We start from the raw sequence: 27263 nt of genomic DNA, 5'->3' as shown, positions 1-27263 counted from the left end.
GATCCTGCAAAGGAAAGCTTAGCTTTGGGCTCCTCCTCTTTATGACTTATGGCACACCACAGCCCTTCTACCCAGAATTTGCAGGAATAGCTCTCGTTAATTGTTTAGACTGATCACAAATGTGTACTATGTTAGGAACTAGGAACTCAAGATGAATAAGGCCATCTGGCTAGGGATTCAAATTCACATTTTGCCATTTATTCATTTCTTCAACAAATATTTCTGGAGTACCAACTACACGATAGGAGCTGGGACTATAGTAATGAAGATGACAGGCATGAGTAATTTCCAGAAACTTCTATACCTAGGAATGGTGGAGAATACATGTTGGCCACATAAACAAACAAAATACACACATTTACTATGAATTTAATCTGTCATTGATTTTTTTCCCTGAATTCAATGATATCCTCAGAGTATAACCAAAACCCCAGCAGAGAAGTCAACAGAAAATTGCATGCGTATGGCTACACATCCATCCTAACTAATGTGTTGTAATGTCCCTGTTTCTCCAAGTAAGCCCCAAATACCTCAGGAGCTGTATTCAAGCAGCAGAAATCTGGCTCTGTATTGCCAGGTCAGTGTTATTCAATCTCAGACTTAATGTGGTTGGGAGAGCGAAAGACAGAGGTGCAATATGGAGGAAGAAGTAAGCTGCAGGGGTTGCAGAGAAGAAAGGTGATGCAAACAATTGAGGCAGAAGAGTGTGCAGTACTTGATGAATTGTTAGGAATTCAGAAGCCTCAGTGACCTTTGAGAAACTTCACCAAAATTCTAATCTTCAGAGATAGGCAATATACAAGACATCTGTGAAGGTCAAGACACTCTCCAAGCTCATAACAGAAGGGACCCTTTCTCCCTGCTGGTTCCTAGCCTGACACTGCTCATGAGGAACTAACCAGCAGTCATAAAAGATCACCTCCAGCATGTCCTTTCTGCATGACCAGGACTGCTGGGAGGTGGTGAACTTCATTTTCTTAGCTTTTTGTGGCTTCTGAGTGTGGATTTCCATTTGTGTCAAGCCAATGAATGGTAAATATCAAGTCCTTGACTTTCTCAGACCTGTGGGACTGGTGTAGAAAAAAATAAAAGGGTTCTCAACAGTTTTATGCTCCTTTCTTAAGCTGACCTCTCCTCTATGTTTAGAGTTCTATTGCCTGGTGTACAGAGAAGTAATAAAACACGGCCGAGCACAGTACAAGGTTAAGATGTCACACACCCACATTGGGGAGTATTATGAAACAGCTCCATGAGACTCAGAAGCAGCATCAAACCTGAGTCCCTGGCTCTTCTTCTGTTTAAATCACTGCCCTAGTATTTTGTAAATTGATGCCATCTGCCTTAGGAATATAACTTATGTTACAGTCTCCAGCCTCAAATCTTTTTAATTGAAGTTCCAGTTAAACAACTTAATGCATGATCTTGGAAAAATCACTTCACCCTTAGGAAGCCTTGGTTTTTTCATCTGTAAAACGGAAACCAATAAAAACACCTTTCTCATAGGGTTGCTTTAAGGATTAAATAGGAATGAACTTTAAACTCTTAGCACAGTTCCTAGCAAATAGTCAACATTAAGGCATGTTTGCTAATGTGTTTATATATGTGCACGTGTATACACATAGCTATGTCCTGTGGGGGAGAAGCTCAAGAAGTTTGGTCAAGAGCTTGAGTAAAACACACACACATTTGTATGAATATAGGACCTGTGTACAAATACCAGCCTGCCCTGGGGTGAAGTGAATCACTAGATCTGGGCAAAGGGATGCCAGCTGAATGAGGAAGCAACAGGTCTATGAATTTTTCTTTGCATCTGCCTAGGTCTCTGTGAATCTTTTGCTTACCAGATTATAACTTATTTTATCTATTTTATATAATTTGCCTCTACCTTGAAATATATTGGAAAAGACCCTGATGGTAGGAAAGATTGAAGGCAGGAGGAGAAGGGGACAACAGAGGATGATTTGGTTGGATGGCATCACCGACTCTATGGATATGAGTTTAAGTAAGCTCCAAGAGTTGGTGCTGGACAGGAAAGCCTGGTGCGCTGCAGTCCATCGGGTCGCAAAGAGTCGGACATGACTGAGGGACTGGACTGAACTGAACTGAAATATATTTCTTTCTTCCAGAGCACATTGCAGTGTTTCCTTTAATGACACCACACACTCTTTCCTGCTGATTCCTTGCAAGCCCTCTCCGTACCTGGCACAGGATCATACACACTGCTCCCAGCAGCAACCCTCCCACAAGTCCAGTGGGGTCTTGTGTCTGCCGAGTCCCCAGCAAAATGAACCCCAGTGGGCTCTCAGCCTTGCCCCAGCTCTGTTCTCTTCCTTCATGCTCTCCGTTCCCCGCTTCCTCCCTTGGTGTTCTTCCCACAGCATCCCACGCACCACCCCATGTGCACATCTGTCATCAGCTTCTTTGGTCTCACAATTGTTCTGTCTTTTCTCAATAAACTTGTGGTTCATTATAAAATCAGCATTCCTTAAACCCACAAGCATGCATTTCCATGTGAACACCCACATATCCATACACACATAGAACTTTGCTTTACACTGGAGAGAGAATGACTAGGTACACTATACATATAACAACGAAAGAATCACAAATTACAAACTTCTTTTTATTCTGAGCTGTGGGATCACCACATAGATGAAGCCAAATCAGAAAGTAGTTGGCTTTATTGTTTCTTTTGCTCACAGACCCCTTTGAGAATATTATGAAAGCTACGAACTTTAGCCTTCAGGAAATGCACATGTGCATGATATTTTGCATATAATTTCAGTGGAGCTGGTAGAGTTTAGGTCCTTTATGTCTTTAAATCCCCAAGTTAAGAGTCTCTGCTACAGAGATGCATTAAGTACTATAGTAAGTAAATAAATATAAACAAATAAACACAGTACACACCCTATTTGTCCCAAGAACCTCACAGGCAATGTCTCTGCTTTTCTCAATACCCCTGCAAGTTAGATAATACTGTTCCCATTTTGTAAATAAAGAAACAAGGGCTCAAAGAAATTAACAATTTATCTCAAAGCCATTCATCTGGTAAACAACAGAGCTGGGATTTGGTCTAATGCACAGCCCTCCCCTCTAGTCCACCCTGACCTCTGGTCTTTGTAGCTCAGTTGGTCTCCAGGTTGGTACCATCAATGGTCTAAGCCCACTATATACTGAGGTCCCTGAGCATTTAGAGAACTGATTCAAATTATGAGCCTTGGTTTAATGCCAGGAGAATAACTTGAATTAGCTGCAGATGGTTCTGTGGTAGCTGTAGTCATCAGCTCTGATACAGATGATCAGATTACCCAGATCAGAATTGTATGTCACCTACAGAGCATTCTAGACAATGCAGTTCTCATGCACCAAACCTTCCAAATAATTTATGCAAAAATAGCCCCACATCTTGGTTTGAGTTTTCCATAGACTTGTGTCAGTAGAGTTAGAAGGCTTTGATGCAGTGTATGATTTTCAATTCCTATTGTCTTTTTAAAAAAGAACAGGCATTAGTGTAGCCTAACACACCTTTAAAGCTGTCATCATGTCAACATTCTGACATGTAATGACCATAGCGTTTGTCTTCCAATTCTAACTATTTCTCCTGGAGGAAGGAAATTTACACAGTGGGAAAATATGTTGCCCTTTGCTTTGTTTCCTTTCCTTCTGGGGGAGAGTTATTCATGGTGTCTTGAATACAATAAGAAATAGCACACACCACTATCAGGATGTTCTCAGAAACATTATTTTGAGCTTTTGTTCTCATAGCTGGATTCCACTGTAATTCTCACATAGTGGGAGTAAACTATTAATAGGATTCCAACATTTTTTTTTTTCTAGTAGACCCTGGAGAAGTCTCCTTTGCCATGTGAGTGAAGGGCAGATTGGATCTTGACATGACACATCGACTTAGTTTCCAAAACAGTAACTTCACTAAATAAATCATTTCAGCACTTGATTGTTATTTATTCATGCAAATCTGGTTTTCATTTGTTGGACCCGGACAGGAGGAAAGCTAATAATCTCATCAAAAGTTGAATATTTTCCATTTTGGAAATGGCACAAAGTTTATAATCACATGACTTAAACTCTGCCATGGGCGGGTAAACCAAACACATCCTTAATATGTCCGACAGACACACAGCACTGACCTAGGAGGACTCTGGGGAGCTTGCAAGCAAGAGTCTCAACTCGGGCCAATGACTATTGGCCTTCTTCCTAGCATCATGATATCTGTTTCTAGTAGTGATATACTGAGCAGAAAGAAAGGGGAAAGGTGAGAACAAAAACAGACAGTTTAAAATCTTGGGCCATTAATCAGTAGTATGAACTTCAAGAATAAATTAAAGAACTGAACTTATAAACCAGGTTCCTAAGAAGTCTGATTATTCCTGGAAGAGATTCCAACTTGATTAGCAGGGATATATGTATTCTGAGAAGATACATCTACCTCTAGTAGTCCCCGCACTAGTATGAAAAGTCCACTCATAGTTCCTGATTTTAAGTACTGTCCTCTCTCTTTTAATTCTCTTCTAGTGTGTAATAAAACAGCAAGTTCCACACATCTTTGGTGGCAGAATGGATTCTCTGATCTCTTCCTTCCTTCAAGTCCTCTTTATCTCATTTTTGGTGGGAGGAATTTTTTTTTTCCTAATATAATCAGTTGCGCTACAAAGGAGTAAGAGAGAAGCTCGTGAGTTTATTGGTGTATGGTTATTACTCTGACATGCTGAGGATCTGGAGCAAACTAGCCTTATTGGCTAGAGAAGAAAGATACTGATGAAATGGGACTATCTCTATGACAAGGGACAGAGGGACATGGCTGGGAACCTGAGAGAGTACAAAAAGGATAGAAAGCGTGAAGGAGGTCAAAGAGGAACATTCAGGGGCCCAGGAAGGGCAACTTGGGGAAGGATGAAAGATACCTTTGAACCCTCACCTGGATTCTGGGTATATCTATCCTCAGCATAGTCTATCCTTCCATGAAGGAAGGACCCATCTATCATTTATGCCTTCTACCTGCCATGGGGCATGCCAGCAGTATTACCTCTTGCATTACATGGCTTCTTTCCCAGACAGCTCTCACCTCAAGAATGAAGCTCAGAAAAGAGAAAAGAAGGAAGAAGGGGTTCTAGGGTCGGGTGTAAAGGAAGCTAACATTCTTTGTTTATACCAAACTTTCACCCAGGGCTGACCTCATTTGGAAATGTCAGTGAAGATCCTCCTTTTGTAGAAAAGGAGGCTTCTCTTTTTCCCCCATCTTCCTGGAGAAATCCTTGGTGGTCTATTCCAGGCTTTAGGGGCAAGCTTCCACATTTGGAAAATACATCAGATGTCAGGCTATGTAACTGTAGCCTGCAGGTGTTCACAACACTTCTAGATTTGTGAAAAGATGGTTATGTGGCCCTAGTATGGAGAGCATTTGGGTTTTACAGGCAACTGAAGAAGGCAGGGTAAATTTGGTGTCAAGACCAGAGATGAAGATGCTTGGGCGCCCTCTTTGGCAGTGACATTTGGGATTTCAGAGTAATTGTCCTCTCATCTTTCTTGCATTCGTGTGGTCTTTTTCTGCTTGATTTTATACTGCTACTTTCAATTTAATTTGTTCCAGTTCTAAGAGGATTATGCTTTTAGTACCATCCTTGTGAAGATTAATGTGTACTAATTGTTTTACCTTTGAATTGAGACTCTTTGGAACTGTCGAGGCAAAATCTCCCTTTTGTAGGAGGCAGGGCTGATGAACAGGAATCCCAGGGGAACCTCTACTCTGCTTCAGGTTGATGTAAGGAAAGAGATTAAAGAAAGTGCGGAAAGTAGCTTCCTTTTTGATTGTGCCCCAATGGAAATCATGTTGTCCCACACATTGTATTAACTATTCTGGTGGCTGAAAAAATAAAATCAGTCTGAGCAGTAAAACAGCCCCTAATGAGAACATTTACTTCTATGCAGCTTGCTTTTGTCATATTACAGGAAGCTAGGCTGTGATTTCTCCTCTCTGTGGCCTGACTTAGCCAAGAGACCGGTGGTCTAAAAGCAATGTAAATCAAATGTGCCTCTGTCCACTGCTTCTCAATGGATGTGGACCACGAAGGCATGAGAAGTAGACCACACAGATGATGATAGGGGAAAAGTTAACACAGCCTGGTACGTCCCTGGCTAGGAATAAACCCAGAGATCTCTTTCTTCCAAGCTTCTGTTGGAGCCTCACATTCCTTTAGATGGCAAACAGCCTTCTGAATTTTCAGAAGTTACATTTTAATTCACTTCAAAGATCTATAAGTTTCATTCCATGAACATTGCTTTAAATTGCCCTCAATGTTCACATAAATTGCTACCATTGAAGAAAAGGAAGAAGAAAGGGAGAAAAAGAGAGAGAAGGGAAGAAAGGGAAAGATGAGCAATTTTGCAATTTTGTAAGGTTTTTTTTTTAATAGTACAACTATAATTTTAGTTGTCACTCAGGTTGAGTGACATATTCTAGCCAGTTGCTTCTAAGGCTGGCAGTGGTTATGTTAGGAATACCTGGGGAACTTTATGAAAAGCATCAATAAAAGTCCCTGGGCCCAAACCCACTCCACATTCCTTATCCATACCTAACTCCCAATATAGGCATTGTACAGGATCCAGAAAGTTTAACTTTTTAAAGGGTCGTACACAATTTCTAATAGACAGGTAAGACCAACAGTGCATAACCAGTGAAGAGGTTGAAGTATCTTTAAATACAAATAGCTTCACGGGTGAGTTCTGAGACCTGCTGCCATGTACCTTTGTTGGGCTTAGGAGCAGACAAAAAAGAAGCGGAAGCAAAAGTTTACAAGGTCTTCCTGTATGCCTTTCTTCACAATCAAGGAAAAATATTTCTAAAAATTTCCCAGGGGAATCTTCAACAGTGGAAGAAGCAAAGAGCATTTAAAATATACATGTGGTTCTCTTAATTTAGATTTTTTAATTACAGGAAAAAATATCATTCACGAGAGAAAGCTAGACATATTGCTTATTGATTTGCTAGGAAAACTTAGGGGCCTGTGAACTTAGTACAGCAACTAATGCACAGAAGCACATTTTGATAGTAGATAAAGGCCAGAAACTAGGGTGACCAAATTATCCCAGTTTTCCTGGGACTTCCATTTTAAAATTAAAAACTAGGTCTGTCCTGGTTTTACAACTGGAAGTCCTGCATCCCAGGAAAACCATCAGTCCCCAATAAATCAGGACTCTTGGTCACCTTATAGGACACCGTCTAGAGCAACATGATAAAAGATGGATCATTTCTGTTGATCCAACCAGTCCATTCATCACAATCAGTTGACCTTTTGCCTAGATTGGCTGGCTGTTGCTTTGTTGTTGCTGATTGATAAGTGTGGAACCAATGGTCAAATACCTTGGGACAAACTCAGTGAAAAGTGTTGGAAGCCAGTGTCCTGATGTTGCTTTTTTTTGTTGTATGATCATCATCCCTGGGCTTAAATTCCATCCTCTGGCATACTATTGGTATCAACATGGAAGCACTGACATTAAAATTGTATAATACACGTGGAAGCACACTATAATCTTTAAGTTCAGTTCAGTTCAGTCACTCAGTCATGTCCAACTCTTTGTGACCCCATGAATCGCAGCACGCCAGGCTTCCCTGTCCATCACCAACTCCTGGAGTTTACCCAAACTCATGTCCATTGAGTCAGTGATGGCATCCAGCCATCTCATCCTCTGTCATCCCCTTCTCCTCCTGCCCCCAATCCTTCCAAGCATTAGGGTCTTTTCCAATGAGTCAACTCTTCGCATGAGGTGGCCAAAGTATTGGAAAGCTCCACACAAATGATTAAATGTATACAGATCATAAAGCAGAACCACAGTAGGAGAATTCTTTCACTGGGATCAATGACAGGAATGAACGAAGCACCGTTTTGGGGTTGAGCAGATCAAGATTGCCAGCCCAAATCTTAAACATATAGCTAGGTTTCCTTAAGCACATTCCTAGAGCTGACATCCTCTTTGGTTCACAGAATCCTAATTTGATCAGGTGGCTCTGGATCTGGTCTGAGGGGACAAATCACAATTGGGCTAAGCCAACCATGGGATTCCTATTAACCTTTCCTAGAGACTGGTATAGGTATGAATTATGTGACCTACAGCCAAACAAATATTGGAAACAAATTATGTGACCTACAGCCAAACAAATACAGCTGCTTGGGGAAGTTTATCCTGACTAACGAAAGAGATAGTAGCACATGTGGAAAGCTCTGTTTGCCTCTCCTCCTTCCTTCCTGCTTTGGGACATTGCTATATGAGAATGCAATGATGACTGTAGCTACCATCTCGAATCAGAAAGAGAGAGAAATGCCAAGGATCACAAAATGAGGGGTGGAAAAAATCTGGGTCCTTGATAACATCGTTAAACTGTCAAACCTGCCAACCTCTACATTAACTGTTAGGTGAAGTAATAAACATCTTACAGGACTTCCCTGGTGGTCCAGCAGCTAAGACTCTTTGCTCCTAGGCAGAGGAACAAGGTTCAATCCCTGGTCTGGCACCTAGATTTCACATGCCACAATGAAGATTCTCATGCCATAACTAAAGTTCCCATATGCTACAGCTAAGACCTGGCACAGCCAAATGAATAAATATCAAATAAGCAAATATCTTACTTCTTTGTGTTTTTGGCCACACCATATATGAGATCCTAGTTCCCCAACCAGGGATTGAACCGACATCCCCTGCAGTGAAAGTGAGAAGTCTTAACCACTGTGCTGCCAGGGAAGTCCTTAAACATCTTCTTAAAGGACAGCTACTCAAAGTGTCATTCACAGAATGGTGTCATTCCATGGGTTATTCATTAGTGACCCATGTTAAGTACAGAAATTGAGAGTGTTTATGAACTTTTACCACAGTTTGATGCAGTAATTTTATGTCCATTGAATCCAATAACAAATTAAAAAAAATATTTCCGTTTTAAATTTCATTCTCTGTTAATTCATTTTATTGTATTTTACAAAAGTATCAATTACGATATGCCAGAAATTAAAGGAAAAGTTGGCTGGCAATTTGTCACAGATAGTTTTTGAGAAGCATTGCCTTAAGCCAGGTTTCAACAAAATATGACCTGCAGACCAAATCTAGCCCAATGATTGTTTTCATACATAATTTTTATTGGATCACAGCCATACGTTTTGTTTACATTTTATCTGTGAATGTCTTCATGGTACAATGGCAGAGTTAGGGGATCCTGGCAGAGACCTCGTAGTCCATAGAGTTCAAAATATTTACTTTCTGGCTCTTTACAGAAAGAGTGTTTTATCCTTTAATTTTCAACTGCATATTCTAGTTTTAGCTGAATTCTAACTTACACATAATTACTTGTTCTAGGTTTCAGTGTGCTTACCTATAAAGTGGGATAAAAAAATCACACTGGCCTGTTGAGAGTACTGCATGAGACAATATATATAAGGCTCTCAGGAAAGTGTGTGCCTTATAATATATACATATAGGAAGCCATATAATATATACATAACAGGTAAAAGTTCCCTCATCTTTTTTCCTTTCCTTGCCTTTTTATTAAGTAGCTACTGTGTCAAAGGCCAACAGTTTCTATTTACAAACCACAGGATGCAGTAGCTAATTGACGCTGTATTATTGCTCTCCACTATCAGGAGCTTCATCATCAGTTGGGAAGCTTGACCCAGTGGTTGAGAACAATACATGGACAGTAACCAGTGACTAGGTTTTTAGGGATAAACTACAAGCCTTTTTAGTAATGCCAGGTTCAAGGTTCTGAGGACCTGATACAATTAAAAAAAAAAAAAAAAACCTTCTAAGCAGAGAGGAAAATGGGTTGAGAGCTCCATTTTTACTTTTTAATATTTAATGGGGCTGACTCTCTGTGTTCTCATGTGCTGCATTTCAAGGCTACGCATTCTTGAACTCTTACTGGTAATGGGAAACTAATGTGATTTTTTTTTTTTTTTTAAGGAAAGCTAACAATGATTTCAGAAGTGTGTGTTTGTTATCAGATTTAGGGCACTTGTCACATTTTGTCCTGAAGGGAAGCCAGGGAGGGTTTGAAAAAAAAAAAAAAATCCAAGAAATGTCTTCATTGCTCTTTCTCTCTTCTAATTAAAATGCAGTTCGTCTTACAGATTCCAGAGCATTTTGGATTTGTGGTTGCAAGAATGAGGTCATTTTTCCTGCCTATATGACCACAGTGAATTTTTAAAGTCTTTAGTGTTTGGTAACAACAGACAAATAACTGTGGAAACCTGAGAGTGGGGCTCAAGTTCTTTCCAGAATGTTCCCATTATTCCTCAGCATGGGGTAAAAACGAGTCCACCTCGCTGGGCTAGTGCCAGGGCCCTTGGACACCCTGTACTGAGAGGCCAAAGTCTGGCCACCACCCCAAAGAGGTGAGCCAACCAGGCAACACAGAGGTGAAGAGCATGGCTCTGGGGCTTGAGTCTATATTCTTGTTCTGTCAAGCTTGCCAGGGATATAGAGCAAGTGAGTGATTTAACCTCTCTGAATTTCTCTTTCCTTTTCCATAAAAAGAGCAACCTTAGAGGGTGGTTGTGAAGATCAAATAAAAAAAAAAAAAAACATAAAGAATGCTTAACACAGTCCCTGGGATGAAGAAAACTGTAGTGAACATATTTGGCTCTCCTTTTCTTTATTTCTAGCTATTTATCCTTCCATCAAAACTCAGCCTATGAAACTCAAGGGAAGTTCATATTACCCACCAAGTTCAGAGATACTTCTATCATAGTTTGACTAACAGATCTTTGTAATGGGATGTCAATGATTGGACCAAATATCCAGACTTCTGAAAAGCAACCCATCAGTGCATGTTCTCATTCTCAGGAAAAGCAAATGACTCATATTGTCCAATAACAGTGAGTAGTTGGAAGAGGTATTTTCCCTTCCTCTGCTGGATGTGAGCAAGAAAGCACATAATTTCAGCTATTGCTGTCAGTCACCTTGTGACCACGAGGGAAGCCAGTGTGAGATGCAGAATGGGTCAGAACCAAGAGAATGGGTCAGAACCAAAGGGTCCTAGTTGCATCACTCCTGGAATCCCTCCTTTATTTGGGTGTTCTGTATTATGAAATAACAACATTTCTTATCATTTACACTGGCTTGAATTAGGTTTTGGTTACACAGAGTAAAATCATCTAACTGATAAGATCTCAGTAAACACTGGTGATTATCTCAGACTGTACCCAGTAAACTAAACTGTTGTGGATCCCAAGAAACTTGGGAAAGAGGTTAGGGAAAAGTACAATTTCATTGCATGAATTTATTGGACAATTTATTTAAGCTTGGCATTTTAGATGCATGCATTATCTCTTTGAATCCTAATAACTCTGTGTAGGTCTGTCTGGATTCATAATCTATGCTTCTGCCACAACACCTTCTGTGTTTCTCCTACCTTCTATGCTGCCTCCCTCTGTCAGATCTTTGCTGCAGAATCACCCTCTTCTACTCCAAACCTGCATTTGGATGGTGAAGGAGACTGCAGGGTGTCCTTGCCACTACCAGGCAAGTACTGAACACCTCATCAGGCATGGGGTACTACAGAGGAGCCCTTGCTTTCAAACAAAAAAAAAACAAACCCTGAAGAGACGTTCATAAAGTTATCCACCACCTCAGATATATTAGGAAATATATTCAAATTCTGCCCTCCCCAATCTCTATATTAAAAAATATTAAATAAAGAACTAACAATGATTGATGAGAGAGTCCTTTAATTATCCGCTCCAAGTGTGATGCTTATTTGTGGGCACAAAGAGAAGCAGGGCAGAGAAAGTGACTGCCGGTGCATGAGAAGTCACCACCAAGGGAAGAGAAATCAGAACAGAAGCTGGACTGTGTCCTGACTGGTGTCCTGGCACTTGCATGTCCCTGATGGGGAAGCAGCACTTCAGCTCATGCCTTCCTCTGGACCTGTGGTTCTCAAACTCCTGCAGGTACCAGAATCATCAGGGTTTATTAAAACATGGAGTGTTAAGCCCCAATCCCAAAGTTTCTGTACAATAGGCAGGAGATGGGGCCATAGAATCTGTTTCTTTAACCAATTCCCAGATAATACAATAGCTGCTAGTCCAGGGGTTGCACTCTGAGAACTGTGTGTATGTGCGTGCTAAGTCGTTTCAGTCGTGTCCAACACTTTGCAACCCTATGGACTGTTGTCTGTCAGGCTCCTCTGTCCGTAGAATTCTCCAGGCAAGAATACTGGAGTAGATTGCCGTGCCCTCCTCCAGGGGATCTTCCCAACCCAGGAATTGAAACTGTGTCTCCTGTGGCTCCTGCATTGCAGATGGAATTCTAAAAGATGATGCTGTAAAAGTATTGCATTCAATATGCCAGCAAATTTGGAAAACTTAGCAGTGGCCACAGGACTAGAAAAGGTCGTTTCATTCCAATCCCAAAGAAAGGTAACAGTGAAAAATGTTCAAACTACCACACAATTGCACTCATCTCACATGCTAGCAAAGTAATGCTCAAAATTCTCCAAGCCAGGCTTCAACAGTACATGAACTGTGAACTTCCAGATGTGCAAGCTGGATTTAGAAAAGGCAGAAGAACCAGAGATCAAATTGCCAACACCCTCTGGATCATCGAAAAAGCAAGAGAATTCCAGAATAACATCTATTTCTGCTTTATTGGTTACACCAAAGTCTTTGTCTGTGTGGATCACAACAAACTGTGGAAAAGTCTTCAAGAGATGGGAATACCAGACCATGTTACCTGTCTCCTGAGAAATCTGCATGCAGGTCAAGAATCAACCATTAGAACTGTACATGGAACAATGGACTGGTTCCAAATTGGGCATGGAGTATGCCAAGGCTGTATATTGTCACCCTATTTATTTAACTTATATGCAGAGTACATCATGTGAAATGCCAGTCTGGATGAAGCAGAAGCTGGAATCAAGATTTCCAGGAGAAATATCAACAACCTCAGATATGCAGATGATACCACCCTTATGGGTGAAAGTGAAGAGGAACTAAAGAACCTCTTGATGAAAGTGAAAGAGAGTGTGAAAAAGCTGGCTTAAAACTCAACATTCAAAAAATGAAGATCATGGCATTCAGTCCCATCACTTCATGGCAAATAGATGGGGAAACAGTGGAAACAGTGACAGACTTTATTTTCTTGGGCTCCAAAATCACTGCAGATGGTGACTGCAGCCATGAAATTAAAAGACACTTGCTCCTTGGAAGAAAAGCTATGACCAACCTAGACAGCATATTAAAAAGCAGAGACCTTACTTTACCAAAAAAGTCCATCTAGTCAAAGCTATGGTTTTTCCAATAGTCATGTATGGATGTGAGAGTTGGACTATAAAGAAAGCTGAGCGCCAAAGAATTGATGCTTTTGAACTGTGGTGTTGAAGAAAACTCTTGAGAGTCCCTTGGACTGCAAGGAGATCCAGCCAGTCCATCCTAAAGGAGATCAGTCTTGAATATACATTGGAAGGACTGATGTTGAAGCTGAAACTCCAATACTTTGGCCATCTGATATGAAGAACTAACTCATTGGAAAATATCCTGATGCTGGGAAAGATTGAAGGTGGGAGAAGAAGAGGACAACAGAGGATGAGATGATTGGATGGAATCACTGTCTCAATGGACATGAGTCTGAGTAAGCTCCAAGAGTTGGTGATGGATAGGGTGGCCTGGAGTGCTACAGTTCATGGGGCTGCAGAGTCGGACATGACTGAGTGACTGAACTGAACTGAGCCACTAGTTACACTGTGTTTATGAACTAATAATGGTCAGACTCTCCTCTGCAATTACCTTTTGCTTCTAAGAGTATAGAACTCCCACTTCATTCTCAGGAGCCAACTGCCTACAGATTCCAAGACTGGATCTTTCTCTTCATTCACCTAGAGCCTCAGGCTCTGGCTGAGCAACAGCCTACTAGGCCATTTCCTCTGGGATCTGGATCTTAGTTGGCTCTCACTGCTCATCTCTGGACAAGCATGGTGTCCTTGATTCCCACTCTGTGCTGCCAACAGCTTGACTCTGCTAATGCCAGTTCCAAGCTGGCACCTATATTTAAAATGATAACACCAGCATCAACAACTGTAACAGCTTCTGTCTATTGAATACTGGTTGAATAATGATAGCAGTCTTTCTGTAGCTACTGTCAGGCTCCATTAGGTCTTTATGAGTAGTCACCTACCACACCAGCCAGCCCAGACTGTGTGACACCAACCCTATCCTGTCCTGCCACATGACAAGGTTCACTCCTGGCTGGTCAGCTTAGTCTCAAGATCCACTTGGGCCAAGTCCAGCTACAGATAAAGCATCTCTGAGACTTTTTCTATAAGAATGCTTGTCTCTAAGAAAAATGACCTTATTACCCTTTTGCATTGTTGGTGGGAATAAAAAACTGATAAAGCCACTATGGAGAACAGTATGGAGATTCCTTAAAAAACTAGAAATAAAACCACCATATGACCCAACAATACCACTAATAGGCATATACACTAAGGAAAACAAAATTGAAAAGGACACATGTACCCCAATGTTCATTGCAGCTCTATTTACAATAGCTAGGACATGGAAGCAACCTAGATGTTCATTGACAGATGAATGGATAAAGAAGCTGTGGTGCAATGGAATATTACTCTGCCATAAAAGGAATGCATTTCAGTCAGTCCTAATGAGGTGGGTGAACCTATTGCCTATTATACAGAGTGAAGTAAGTCAGAAAGAGGAAAAGAAAATCATACACTAATGCATATATATAGAATCTAGAAAGAAGGCACTGATGAACCTATCTGCAGAGCAGTAATGGAGACACAGACATAGAGAACAACTCTGGGAGTTGGTGATGGACAGGGAGGCTTGGTGTGCTGCAGTTCGTGGGGTTGCAAAGAGTTGGACACGACTGAGCGACTGAACTGAACTGAACTGATGGAGAGAGTAACATGGAAACATACATTACCATATGCAAAACAGATAGCCAGTGGGAATTTGCTGTATGATTCAGGAGACTCAAACCAGGGCTCAGTAACCACCTAGAGGGATGGGATGGGGAAGGAGGTGGAAGGGATGTTCATGTGGGAGGGGACATAGGTAAACCTACGGGTGATGAATGTTGATGTCTCATAGAAACCAACACAATACTGTAAACCAATTATCCTTCAATTTAAAATAAACAGATTTAAAAAGAAAAAGAAAAATGTATTTGAACTGAAACATTGGTCTTTTCCAGCCTTTGTACTCAAACTAAAACATTGACTCTTCCTGGGTTTTGAGCCTTCCAGCTTTCAGACTGGAACTTACACCATGGATCTTCTGGTTATCAGGCCTTCAGGCAGGGACTGGAACCACACATTGGCCTCCTGCATCTCCACCTGTCTGACTACAGACCTTAGGACTTCTCAGTCCCCATGCCGACAGGAGCCAATTCCTCATTTTATATATGCATATATTCTGATTCTTTGGCAAACTTTGACTAAGCCCTTCTGTCACAAATAACCCACACTTGGGAAACACTGGTAACAGAAATGCATTGAGCTTTTTATCAACCCACCATGAGTGGGAAAGACTTTGAATTGCGTTTCTTTTTTTTGCTTTTGCCCTTAGTGGGAACAAACTGGAAGAAGCAAGTGTTTATCAGATATATATTTTTTGTTTTGTTTTGAGAGCCTAATGAACAGAATATACTTTTGAGAGGCAGTTGTTTCTCTATTTTTTTTTTTAATAAGTTTATTTATTTTAGTTGGGGGCTAATTACTTTACAATATTGTAATAGTTTTTGCCATACATTGACATGAATCAGCCATGGGTTTACATGTGTTCCCCTTCCTGGACCCCCCACCCACCTCCCTCCCCATCCCATCCCTCTGGGTCATCCCATTGCCCCAGCCCTGAGCCCTTGTCTCATGCATCGAACCTGGAATGGTGTTCTGTTTCACATATGATAATATACATGTTTCAGTGCTATTCTCCCAGAACATCCCACCCTCACCTTCTCCCTCAGAGTCCATAAGACTGTTCTATGCATCTGTGTCTCTTATTCTGTCTCACATATAGGGTTATCGTTACCATCTTTCAAATTCCATATATATGCATTAGTATACTGTATTGGTGTTTTTCTTTCTGGCTTACTTCACTCTGTATAATGGGCTCCAGTTTCATCCATCTCAATACTACTCAGCCATTAAAAAAAATACATTTGAATCGGTTCTATTGAGATGGATGAAACTGTTTCTCTATTAAATGGCATCTTTGAGAACAAGATCTAGCTTTGTCCTCAGCAGGGCCCCCCCTCACATATTTCCTGTCAGCTCCCTTAGGTCTCCACACTCCTGCCATACTGACCTTCCCTCTCCAGGCTCCTCAACATGTCTCACCCCTTCTGCCTATGGGCATTTCTACACACTGGTCTCTCTCTGAAATGCCTTCTCCACTCCCACCTTTTGCCTTTTCTGTTGACTAAGTCAGCCACTGGTTTAAATGTTGCTTTACTCCTTTACAAGGATAAGACTTGCTGCCCTCCAGACCAGATAAGCATCCCGCCTTATGACACTCCATCATTCTCCTCTCATTCATTCTTCACAACTGAAATCAGATAATCATTTAAGCATTGATTTGCTTAATACCTGTCTCCTCTGCTGAATCTTAAATTTGTGAAGGCAGAGAACTTGCCTCATGATTGGTTCTCAATAAGTACTTTTTTGTCAGTGACTGAATCCTGACCCATCACAGAGTATTGTGTAGGCACCAGGGACTTACAAGACACGTAGGTGACTAAACAAAAAGCACAAAACAATTTTTACTCTTAGGCATTGAAGTCAGGTACCTCTGACTACCAGCCATAACAAGTGGCCAAAAGTATCTGTGCCTCCCATGAATCAAATGACCCAAACGTGCAAACCTGGTCCTCCAGATTTGCTGCTTATAAAGACAAGAGACTGGAAACATTGGTTGAAACCAGACATTCTGTGGGCTGGAGCTTGCTGTCCTAACACTGCAGATTCTCATAACTAGGACTACGTGTGTTTGAGATGCTGGGACATAAGATCCAACCCAGAAAATATTTTGAAATAATGTTGTTCAATTACTTAATCATTATGTTATTGAATAGAACACTCTATTATATACACTATTATAAAAACATTATGCCTGGGTTTCAAGTTCTGGAATATCCAATTACAATAACTTCTTTCCACATTTGTATTCTCTTTATTTTATTTAATTGCCTTAACATTTTCAGCAGATTTATTGTGTATGACAGTGAGCAACCTGAGCCTGTGTAAGAGCGAGCCATGCTATTTCCTGCTCCCCACCCACCATTTCCGTCATGTCACTCTGTCCTGCCTTTGAAAATCCTCATGAGCCTAGCTGCTGTTCCCTGTGTAGACTGTGGACTGTCAGGAAGTTCCTGGCCTGGGAAAAAAAAAAAAATGCCTACTGCTGGACCCCATCTCTCCATCTCTGAATTGACCTGAGATTTGGCTAATATCAATTTGTCATCTCAACCTAAATCAATCTATAACATGGAATATACAAAATGATCTCCATTTCCAAAGTGTCCCATCAAGGAATAATAAGTGGAAAGTCACCAACTAGAAGAGCTTGTGTTTGTGTGTGCGTGTGTAACACGCACTGCTTTAGCCTATATGTGTTTGTGTGTTTAGTTGCTAAGTCATGTCCAGCTCTTTTGCAGCCCCATGGACTATAGTCCACCAGACTCCTCTGTCCATGGAATTCTCCAGGCAAGAATACTGGATTGGGTAGCCATTTCATTCTCCAGGGGATCTTCCTGACCCACGGATTGAACTCAAATCTCCTGCATTCCAGGTGGATTCTTTACCACTGAGTCATCAGTTTATTTGCTCCATTTTTGTCATTTGACCGGTATACTGAAAATATAGAGCTTTGATAAAGAGCTTTCATAAATGAGACTTTATGAGTCACCTGCAGGTCCCCACTTCCTATCGTGGACAGCCTGCCCAAGGTAGGAACTGCAGAACTGAAGGCATGACCATATTAAGCACGTAAGTGGTGGGAACAAAGCGGCAAAGAGATGTGGGTAAGATTTCTGGTGCACTGTGAGTGTGTCATAGGGCTTCCAGAGCCCCAGACATTTCTCCCACCTCATTCATTTTGACCGGCCCCATGCTCAGGAGATCTGAAGATGCTAACTGTTGGTAACTCTTGCCATTTATTGAGTATGTTCTATACAACAAATAATAAGCCCAGTGCTTTATGTGCATTGTTTCATTGAACCCTCCTAATAACCATTTGAGGTAGGCATTATTACTCTTCTCATTTTACAGACTTGGAACCTGAGACCCAAAGTGACAAATTGGCAATTTCAGAACTGAAACCAAAGTCTTCTTGACTCCAGAATCAGGGCATTTACCCATTGTGTCACCAAACATTTTGTTACCTCTAGTCTCACCTATGACACACAATTTGTGCAATGACTCTAAGCTTGGTCAGCCCCTCTACAGCTGGGTGCAAAGTGATTTTCTTAGAAACCTGTACATGTACTGATAAGAAATTATTGTGATAGAAGAACTTACTGTGTTTCTTTTGGGGAAAAAGAAATAGAGCTATCCAATGCTGAATGGAAAAGTTTGTATAAAAAGGCAAGAACATCTCAAGTTGCATCTTTTCAAGGGAGAAGAGACATTAAGAGGATTGTAGGCAGGAAGAGCTGCTGCAGTCTAACTGGCAGTCTTTCTGGAAGGATGCCGGAGTGTCATCTTTTCTCCAGGGGTATTGATTTTAATACTAATGAAGATTTTAACTGGATCTTGAGGAGTTTACAAAAGTTTCTCTCTCTGGTTGAGAAGCCAAGGACTTGGCCTTCAAGAAGAATCTGGGACATACCTGATGGTTGCGTAGCAAGCCCCTGTTCTGCTAGCCTGTCACCACAGTGCTTCTCAACATCTTTTCTCTCTCCACTCTTGCACGTGAAAGCCCTGTCCTGCTACAAAGAAATGCATTTACAGCTGAAATTATCAAAGTGGCCCATTATGTTTATCAAGACAGAAAAAGAAAAGAAAGGCTGCGGCTTGTTCCAGGTGTCTGAGAACAGCTCTCCTGCAAATGGACGGGTGCTGAGCCATATCTTTTTTTCTCCCTCTTCTTAAAAATTAAGTTCATTGTAGGAGTAGCCTTTATGATGCGATTTCAGGAAAAAAAAAAAAGTGGCGCTTGGCAGGACAAAAGGTCAGAACATTCCAGAACACTGAGATTTCCACATAGCTGCATTTTGAGGTTGCATTTCAAAGCTCCCGCCACATGTGTTCCTCTCTCACAGCAAAGGGTATGGAGGGGATCAACAATCCCGAGGGAAGGTTTTTCAGAGATGAATTCACACCAAACAGAAATGGGGTTGGGAAAAAAAGAAAAAGGAAGCTGCATTTCACTGACAATGGCTAACGGTTGTGACTCATTCAGCTTTGGGAAGGTAAGAGCTCCATGGAGTGTGTGAGCTGCACCATGCTTCCTGTTTTAATTAGTGGCACCACAGGGAGAAGATGGGCTTATAATTGAGTAGTTTGCTGATCGGTCAACTTCAACCTGTAATCAGACATGCTGAGAAGTGGACATTAACCAGGAGCTTTGACTACCTGGAAGTCTGCCCCATTAGCATGGCTGGTATCAAATCAAGTAGCTGTCTTCCCTCCAGACTCTTTCAGAAAGGGGACGCCAAACAAAACTATTTTCCAGACTCCCCCTCCCTCTCCATCTACCTGTCTTTCTGTTGCAATTTTCCCCAGCAAGTCTAGGCTCAGGCTTACTAATAAAAGTCGATTGATAGGCACTTCCACTGTTTAACTTTCCCTTCAAGCCCTACTGCTGGACATTTGCTGTTGGACTCTCCCTTCCCCAAGCCAAAGCCATGATCATCATCACATCTGATCTCCTTCCTTCCATACACGCACTTTAATTGTTCTTTTGAGAAATTCTCTCTCACTCCATGGAATCTTGATGAGACGCTAAGTTAAGGAGTCTCTACCTTCTCCCTCCTTTCCCTCTCACATTCATCTTCCGAATAGAAAACTGGGTTCACGATCCAAATTAGGCCATTTGGACTTTTTACCCCAACACTTTTAATCTTGAGAAAAATGACAGGAAAGAAAATAGTTGAATCTAAATATTCTAGTAATGAACTGGGATCAAACTGTTCATTTTTTGTTCTTGCTACAGAGATTCCTAAGCTGTCAGATTCTTGTCTGATTCCTTCCCTGATTCTCAATACTTTCTCCAAATCCACAAGCCCTTCACTCTATGTTGCATTCCTTTCTGCCTAAATTAAGCAAAATCTGTCGTTAATTGTCTGTAATTAATTAACCTCAAATGAGAAGGTATCCAAGAGAAAGTACCCAAATTTACAGCTTGGTGTTCATTCTCTACCTTCCTTTTCCTGCTCCCAGTAGGAAAATGGGCAGAAGAAAAGCAAATCATACTTGCGGTAGATGAGAGGATAAATAAATAGATGAGAAAAAAACTGATGCATTATTACTAATGAGTCTGGGTTTAAGTCTGGCGTGAGCGTCTTCATCCCAGATGTTCTCATGGGATCCACTTCGAAGCTGCATTCCCATGGGATTCTCGCTGAAGTTTGGAACTTGAGAGTGATTTGTCTGGCTCCTCTTCCTGCTCAAATTTTCTGTCAGGGGCCCCCACACTCACTCATGCCCTCAACCACTTGGGGTTGACGGCTGATATGCATAAACGTCATACAGCATCTAGTGCAAGAGGGAGAAATGCTACCTACCCTCTGTTCCCGGCCGTGCTGGGGGCATGGTTTGTATTAGCTTGCCTTAAAGAAGGCAAGTCTTGGCAGCCTTAAGATGGGTGTGCTGCCCATGTGTGTGTACTTTGTTGCCAAGTTACCCCAGGAACAACACACCCTCGCTGCACTAGTCTCCTGCCCAGTGTGTTCTCAGTGCCTTTGCCGGGGGAGAAATATGCCTCCCCTCCCTCAATGGACACTCTTATCTTTTTCACCTAAGTGTACAAATCAGGCCTTGGTCCTCAGTACTAGTCTAGCGTTTAGAGGTTCCAGCAGCCAAAGAAGCCACAACTCCCATCCTGTAGATTCCAAACTGCATGCTCAGAATTCTGAGGAGCTGAAGCATTGCCCTAGCTGACTAGAATTTATACCTCTCACCAGTTATGGACATGAAAGTGTGGAAAACATACATAAAGAGGGAGTTCACCAAAGCTAGACAGGGGCTGGGAGAAGGAAATCCACAAAATCAGGTCAGCTTCACCTGGACCAGCTTGGCCAACGCACTCTCATAACCACATCAATTCAAGGGCTTTCACGGGTTTGATTTTCTTTCAGCCCAGTCCACTAAGGAGCTGTGGATTTTCTGCACAATTACAGATTATTGCCATGGCAACAACGGAATCATGTGACAACTTAGCTACCTCAGAGACCAGGAACAGCCGCTTACAGGCACCACACATCATCTCATAATGGGACTCTGCGCTGTTGGCCTCACATTGTTTTAAGGCTAATCACTGCTTTTTCACAGATGGAGTTTTTCCCCCACCCACTCTATTTTCATGATCTTTTAAAACAGTTTAGATTTGCTCTAAAGCAATTCCACATTTGCCTGTGTTTATTTGGTCATAAAAAAGGTATTATTGGGGGGTTGGCGGAAGGAAAAAAGTAGGGTAAAACTTGATGAGTGGAGGCAGATGGGAGGCAAGAGGAAAAGGAGGAACAATTTTGCGAGCAGATGGTTTTCTCGCCACTATGTCACTGGGCTGAAACCCATGACAGTGCTGAGATTCTGGGTTGGCTGTGCAGAAGGCCACCCTGGGAAGGAATAAAACTTGCTTTCTTTCAAATGAACTCAAACCCTCCTGTCCACTTTGCAGCCACAATGAGAAATGGGGCCACTGACAATTAAGTTCAAGATGTGATTGAGAAGGGGGACCAGGTAATATATTCTCTCTGGCAAAACAATCAATTTATTTTTCAGAAATTTGTGCACACAGCCAAACCCCAGGTTCTTTCTGCCAAACATTCCCCCCTTAATTTTTTAACCTCTGGGCATTTCAAGGAAAATTGAATCCACATGTTTTCAGATTTATTTGCAAATGCAGTTTGCTCAGAGTTGTTTGATGACCAGTATGCCCTTTGAGTGTTTTTATGAGCTTAAACTTATTTTCCCCCAAGCCTCTTGCTTCTGAACCAGGATAGAGTTTGTGGCAGAATTCAGAAATAATCATTTTTCTAAAGTCTTCGCTAGGGTCTCGTGTCTCTCTCTGGACCCTGGTAAAGCTAAGAAAAGTTTTTCACAGCGTGTATAAGAATAATTGAGCATAACTTACTGTTTTTACAACTGAAAAGCAGATCTGATATGAACACGATCCAATTCCCAGATCACACTGCTTCCCCATCTTTCTTTATTACTGATGACATCTGTATGAAAGCAGATGCTTTCTTTCCAAGGGACATGTCTCCACCTGCGACATAATTCCCTGATTGGAATTATGCTTCAGAAGCAAGGCTGAAGTTTAGATTCAGTCATTCTCTCAGACCAAATTGCAGAAAATAACCTTTGTTTACTATAGTGAATCATATCCGCAAAGTAGATGAGGCCCTTTTTACTGTGGACCCCTGGAATTTGGTTATTTTTTCCTAACTCAGCCATGTGACTCAAAGCAAAATTTCAACTTGCAAGAAGGTGGGAGTTTTATGTGTACAAGCTCTAGATATGGTGAAAGAATACTTAATAACAAGGGTGAAGAGTAATTGGAAGAGATCGACAGAGCAGGAAAAAAATGTAAGCTTGAGGTTTTTCTGAGTTAGCTCTCAAGTTTCCTTCAAGGATGTTCTAATGGATTCCACCTACATTCTAGGACACTTTCGTTAATGAGGAATTAGTCTGAGGAGTCCTTTGAATAAACATTTGTGAGCAAATAGCATTCTTCCAGGAAGCTCATTTAATATAGTGTCTATTTTTTTCTTCCCTCTTTACTTCCCTTCAGCAGACTTATGATCCCAGAGAAAGTTGCATTAAATTCACATGCCCTATTTTTAACTTTCATCTGGACTTCCTTTCTTTTTTTTTTTCCCCTTTAAGCATGAGAATCAAGCAAATAACGACCCTTTGTATTGTGTCCAATGGAAGGTCACAAGCTCAGGGAATTTACTTAAGTTCCCGGGAGAAGTCAGGCCATAAAAAATTCGTATGCGTGGCGTTCATATTGTGCCATTTTGGCTGACAGTTATGCTAAGTATTTTCACTCCCACCCTATAGACAAAAGCAACGGATGTATGGATACAATCATTTCAGTTTTTGTAGAGAAATTGGCTGCAAATTCCGAGCTTCACTTCGCCCTTGGCCCACCCAAATCAAAAAGGTTAAGTGAAGGGCAGACTGCTGCCACCGCTGTGGTCAGCACAGCCTAAGAAGAGATCACCGACAGACACGTTATCAGATTGCTCTTTAACAGTTTTTATACAACTGCATTTCTCCCCTAGGATACATTCCTTAGAGTTTACTGAAGAGACATGGAGAATAAAGTGAGGAAATGGTAAGTTTACTGTCAGTTACAGCAGGGAACTCAAACGCCAGTGTACACAGGGCAGGTAATCTGAGTGAGGGAGGCCGACAGGAATGCATTGGCCCGAGGACACTGCCTGTCCTGTCTTATGTGGACGGACAGTTGCTGCTCAACTAAAGTTGACTTTTGCCATATGGGATGGCAGACCAAGGATAGACAGATGTTTTTTTCTTTTCCTTTTCAATGAGAAGCCATAAATTTATATTTTTAGATGAAATCTCCATATTTTAAAACATTGGGGATGTCTTCTTACTGATAAAACTGGAATGCTGAACTAAAGACACTAGATATGTATGTGTAGGTGCCAAACAAGCTGACTGGAACAGTCAACACTGTTGATTTTCTGGCATTTTAAAAACTCCTAGTCTTAGTGCCCAATTGTGATATAAAGCTGTAGTCAGAAGAAGCTGTGGTTTTGTTCAAGGTTTGCGGGAAGAATGGGAAAAGGGTAGAGGGAAGGGGCAGGATGTAACTAGCATCCTTCTCCTGACCTCCATCCTAACTCAGACAATTCACCTGCATATTCAATCCTTAATATTTACTGAGCACCCCCATGTCTCAGCGCCATACTGGAAACCAGATAGGTGGTGGGGGACAAGTCAGTCATTGCTGCCATTTTCACAAGACATTGTCTGGGGGACATAGACACCAATCACATACCCACACAAATAAAGGTTAACTGTCCAATGCCATATGTCCTCCAAAGGAGAGGTGTGATAATATATATATTTAGAGGATATGATCTGGTCATGCTGGTGGATAAGGGGAATAAGGTTGACTACAATGGCTGTACGTAGGAGTTACCCAGACCCATGGAGAGATAACGAGCTGTAAGGCAAAAAGAAGACCTCTTGCAAAAACCCTATGGAAGAAGGACATAGCAAAAATGCAAGATACTGAAAGGCTAGTCTGGGTGGAATGCAGGAAGCATGAAGAAGGCAGCAGAAGTGGGCAGGGGCCAGACCTAGTAGAACTTTCTAGGTAGTATTAGGAGCTGTGACTGATCTTAGACCCAGGCAAGTGCAACTGAGTGATTTTAAACAGAGGAACACAGAATCTGGTATATATTTTTAAAAGATCATTCTGGCTACAGGGTGAAGAATGGTTCGGGAAAAGCTTAAGCAGGGAGACAATTTAGGAAGTAATTGCATCAGTTCAGGGAAGATGATGGCATTTAGATTAGGGTGGTATGTGGAGTCACAGAGAGAAGTGGATGGACATCAGAGAGAGTAGATAGATAGGAGAGGACTTGGTACATTTGATGCTTAATTTTATGTGTCCACTTTGCTAGGCTTTATAGCCCAGTGACATCACCAAGCACTAACCGAGGTGGTACCGTGAAGGTATTTCGTAGATGAGGTTAACATTTATAGACAGATGACTTGAAGTAAAGATTAGCCTCCATAATTGAGATGGGTCTCATCCAATCATTATGAGGCTTTAAGAGAAAAAAATTCAGATTTCCCAGAATAGAAAAATTGTGCCTTAAGACTGTCCTATCAACTCCTGCCTAGTTTCTAGCTGTTGGTTTAGGAGATGCTGTCTTTTATGGACAGTCACTTGAGCCTCTGATTGGTGGAGCCCAGCACTGGTCACAGCGGAGCTGAGTTTTCCCAGGTCCTGGAGTGAGGGAGTCCTCAGGCTGGATGAGACTGAGGCCCTGGGTGAGAAAGGCTGAGGTTGCTGGTACTCACCACCAAGCAAACTGGCCCAGAAGAGAGTCCAGAGGAACAGCAATAAATCGGTGACCTCCAGTTTCCATTACTGTGAGCCCTTTGACCCCTGGAGCTGAACAAAAAAGTAAATAAAGTCCCAGAATAGAACTGGCTTTAAAAATAAAAAAGGAAAAGCTTTCTTTTCTTCTTCTGCCTTCCCTTCTCCCCACTCCCTTCCTTTCTGTGGCTCAGGTTCTGATCCAGGCCTCCTCGGCAGAGAAGCGAGTCTGCTGTCTGCATGAGCTGGCAATGTTGGGAAAGATCCTGTTATTGGTGTGGAATCTCAACCCTTCTGCGCTCCTGCTAAGCAGCCCTGTCAACATGGTCACCTGGTGACTCTCTTATTGATCACTGTACCCTGATAATGCAGCAGGTTATGAGAGGAGGCAGCAGAGGGACAATAAAGGCTGGTGAGTCCAGTGTTGAAGCCAGTTCCCTCAGGGGAGAGAGACCAGGAACTAGTACATACAGATTGGTCTGTGTTTGCTAGATATTTTTTCCCCTCTTTGGGGTCAATAAATAGACCAGAGAGGCAGAAGACCTCATCCAGAATCTGAATCCCCCTAAGACCCATCACATAGATGGGAACTCATGTTCAGTCCCTGAAGAGAGTATGCAGGGTATCATGCAAGGCAACTAAATTCAGTGTCTCAGTTTCTCCCTCTGATCCCCCATACCCTGAAAAAACAAAATAAAAAAACAGGAATGATAATTTTCATACACTGATACCACAAGAGGCAACAGAATTATAATGTGTGAAGTGACTTCAGACATTCCTCTCTCCTCACCTCTTACTATTGTTCAGCCGGGTGCTCCTTTTAACATGCTTAATGGTGCAAGGTAGAGGGAAGGAACTTAACCCAGCTCTCATTCATTCTACTGTCGCACAGCTTGGGGTTTTGCAAATTTATTTTCTCTACAGAGCCAAAAGCTCTCTTTGGTAAGCTCCACTGAGAAGGGAGGAGGCACTGCTGGTGGAACTTAGATACAGCACAGTTTATTACAAGAGCTGCCGATTTACTGGACATCCTCTGTTATCAAAAGTCCTGCCTTCTAATACAACTTGCCAAGAAATAATCCATCAAGTATAACCAGAGAAAGAGAGAGATGTACATACATATGCTACAGACACATACATAAACTATCTCAGGAGCAAAGTGAAAGCGTAAAATCAGCTAGCAGAAATGGCCCAACTTAAACAGGGCATTAAGGAGTATTAACAGACTAGTTCTAGAAATGATCAGATATTCCCAGTTGAATCAAAGATTGATATCAAAGACTCAGAGATACCTCAAGGCCAGCCTCTCCAGAGAGGATTGGAGCTGATTGGAACTCAAGCTCTATCTTTTCCCTGTGCATTTCAGTGAATACTTTAAATCTCTAAAGATTGAACTATAAAGAGAAATTAGTTTATTAATAATTCACAGTCTTCAAGGAAAAAAAAAATGTCAAAAGCATATGTTCAGGAACAAAGCTGATTTTATTTTTCTTGTTTAGAATAGAGCGACTTGTAGAGAAGTTGTAGTGCCAGGCTCAAAAATTGAATTTGGTCTTTTTTTCCCCTTGTCGTCATGTTTTTAAAGAAATGTTTCCAATAAAATATACGTGAGCATTTAGTCTGATTTCCCTCTGCATAGTTCAAGTTTTTCAAATCCTAGGAGGTTTGTGGGTAGTATCAAAAGCAGAATACTTTATTCAGGACTTGAGTAGTTTGAGATATTTTCATGGTGAAGTTATTAGCCTAGCATACTTAATTGGAGTTTGTGAATTCAGGGCAACATCCTCGAGAATGGGTGTGAATAAAAATAAGGTTAATAAAAATCCAGATTTAAAATGACTCAACTAAATCACTAAATGATCAAGTCACTCTTTGAGAGAAACCTCTTGTTAATATGATCTCCTCATATGCATTTTCCCAGGAACCTACTAGACTGAGATGTCCTGGAGGACAGAGTTCTACCCTCTTTTTCTTGTGATCTCAGGGCTAACTCATGAGCCA

General features: G+C 41.5%; 1 protein-coding gene across 8 annotated transcripts in view; it reads right to left on the bottom strand.

Annotated features, from left to right (window-relative positions):
* The window catches only part of LOC145510122 (uncharacterized), an 838825-nt gene that overhangs the window by 210580 nt on the left and 600982 nt on the right, over window positions 1–27263 (bottom strand). The window contains exon 11 of one of the 8 annotated variants that reach the window (XR_014056706.1): window positions 11713–11945. The exons of the other annotated variants lie outside the window; for them this stretch is intronic. The gene's annotated coding sequence lies outside the window, so the exon portion shown is untranslated. Of the gene's footprint in view, window positions 1–11712; window positions 11946–27263 lie in introns of those variants that run through there. 8 annotated transcript variants of the gene reach the window in all.

Source organism: Giraffa tippelskirchi, chromosome 6 (genome assembly GCF_054371585.1).
Source record: "Giraffa tippelskirchi isolate mGirTip1 chromosome 6, T2T-mGirTip1v1.2.pri, whole genome shotgun sequence".
NCBI classification, from domain to species: Eukaryota; Metazoa; Chordata; class Mammalia; order Artiodactyla; family Giraffidae; genus Giraffa; species Giraffa tippelskirchi.
The sequence above is the reverse complement of the archived record's forward strand: the minus strand, read 5'-3'. Positions and strand labels throughout refer to the sequence as shown.